The following is a 2,419-nucleotide window of genomic DNA, read 5'->3' as shown; positions in this document are numbered from 1 at the left end:
TATGCTCTCAGCCAGCCACCCTTCAGGACGGACCTCATTCTCACCGTATAAAAAAACCGAATCCCAGAGAGGTTCAGTGACCTGCTCAGGGTCACCCAGCAGGAAGGGGATGGGGCCCGTGTGAATCCAGCTCTGTGTGCCTCCCACCTCCCTGTGGTGGGTGAGAGAAAGGGAGAACCCCTATCCAAGGCTTCCAGGTCCCCTGAGGGGGTGCAGCCCCACCCCCACTTCCAGCAAAGTTTAATTCCAAACCAAGCATAGACTGCTTATCAGAGTATGGAAGCACAAAGCTTGGGGTGGTTCCAGAGTTTTGGAGGAGGTTAGAGGAGCGGTATGGGGGGCCTGCTAGGAGCTCTTGGAGACCCTCCCCCCAGCCTGCCTGTCCCTGCCCTGGCTGCAGCCTGAAGCCGGGCTGGGTGGCTGACTGGCTACATCTCATCCTCCTTCCTTCCTCTTGACAGGAAATGACTTTCCTACCCTTTGTTCCCACTTTCTCCGCTCACCCAGCTGGATCTCTGATTCGCTCTCTGGGGGAGGGAGAGTCAGGGTGGAGGGTCCCCTGGGGAAGGCTGGCTGGGAGGCTGCCCCACAGGGAGCTTTCTCACATGTACCCCATTCCAAGGTGGCCCCTGGGGCAGTGGAACCAGAAGGAAGCTGAGCCTCCCTTTCCTCCCAGGGCCTGACTGACCCAGCTGACCAGACTTTGAAAAGTCCCCGGCTTGGCCCCTTCCCTTGGGGCCTGTAGTCCCTGCAGGAACTGTAGAGAGTTTGGGGAGGGGGTGCCCAGCTGTGAACATCTGGCTCAGCACTGGGACGTTTGCCTTGGATGTTTTCCGAGAAACCACAGATCCAACTTCCCGAAGGGGTAGGCTGGGGGGGCGGCGGTGGGCGGTCAGCGTCAGAGCAGAGTGGAAAGGAGGCCGAGGGGGCATCCACAGCCATCTGGAGACAGCCCAGAATGCACTGACCACAAGGTAATTGGTTGGGATGGGGCCATTCTGGGGTGAGAACAAACCTGAGAATTTGGGGGTTCCCATGCCATCCAGGGAAGAAAAAGTGTGGCTGAGGTCCAAGGACACCCATGGATTCAGGTCAGATGGTGCTCCGTTAGAGTCTGCCATGATGGCCTGTAAAAGTCACCTAACCTCTTGGGGAATCACATAGCCCATCTGTAAAGTAGGAACGAAATGAGCTGTGTTTAGAATTAGGTGAGTTTTGAGGCACAGAAAGTACTGCGTACAGTGGCTGGCACACAGCCAACATTTCATCAGCAAGTGATCTTGTTTTTTGTATTAAATCTCAGATGCACTCTGAAAATTATTTACGAAAATAATTAAAATTGTAGCAAAGTATAAAACCGAAGACTATGACAGTCAATATAAACATATATACTTCAAAACATCACTTACAAAACAAGAAACAAGAATAATATTTTAAAGAACTTTTGAAGCTTTCTTCATTTATTGCTTTCTTTTTTGGAAGAGATATTTTATGATCAGACTGAGCTATACATTTCAACCAAACACATAAACCAATTTAGGAGGAATTTGCGAGCATTTGCTGTTCCCCATCAGTCACCAAGATTGCCCACGGTGGCCAGCTGGGCTTTATACAGAGGGAGGCCTTTGAGTGGCCCCTCAGGCTCCAAGTCCACCATTAGGGTCCCTCAGGGCCTCTACTCCTCACCCGTCCAGCCCCACTTCTTGAGGTTAACTCTCTGGGTCCCTGTTTACTTTCTTCCCCCATGAACCTATGGGCTGGGCTTTGGGGCCATGTCAGGGTGGCCTAACTGGAGAGTGAGACAAAAAGGGCATGCTTTTCCCCCTGGGTGCCCACTTCACGCTCCTGAGCTGAGTGTGGTCGACTTGCCCCGCCCCATGGCCCCACTTCAGCGCTGGCCCCGGAGGCTGCTGTCTGCAGGAACCACCCGAGCGATAAAAAACAGGCTCTCTCTGCCACCCTGCTCCCAGATCCTGGCTTTGATGCCTATACTGTGAGCTGGACTCAGGTCACACAGAGATCACAGACATATCTGATGACACATGCAGTCACTTATGGGGGTGGTGACAGTGAGCCAGTGTGCCCTGTGAGCTGTCATCACTCTGTGGAAGCAGACAGGGGTCAGGAATCAGGGGAGACACTGAAATTCAACCTGTCTGGGAGGTGAGAGAGGATGAACAGGTGGTAGAAAACACGCCAAGGCAGGTAAGGAAGAAAGTCGAGGAAGGGCAAGTGGTCCAGGGTTGTCAGAAAAGGGGTTGAGGCCAGGGGAATTTGGACTTTAACTTGAGGGCAGTGGGGAGCTTTCCAATAGAGCAGAAACGGCTTCATGATCTAGAAAGATCACTCCAGGGACAGGGTAGGAGGCAGGATTAGAGCCCATTGAGGCACCTGCCTGAACCAGAGCCCTGGTTTTGGA

This window comes from Pteropus vampyrus, unplaced genomic scaffold, assembly GCF_000151845.1.
Source record: "Pteropus vampyrus isolate Shadow unplaced genomic scaffold, Pvam_2.0 Scaffold86, whole genome shotgun sequence".
Lineage (NCBI taxonomy): Eukaryota > Metazoa > Chordata > Mammalia > Chiroptera > Pteropodidae > Pteropus > Pteropus vampyrus.
The sequence above is the reverse complement of the archived record's forward strand: the minus strand, read 5'-3'. Positions refer to the sequence as shown.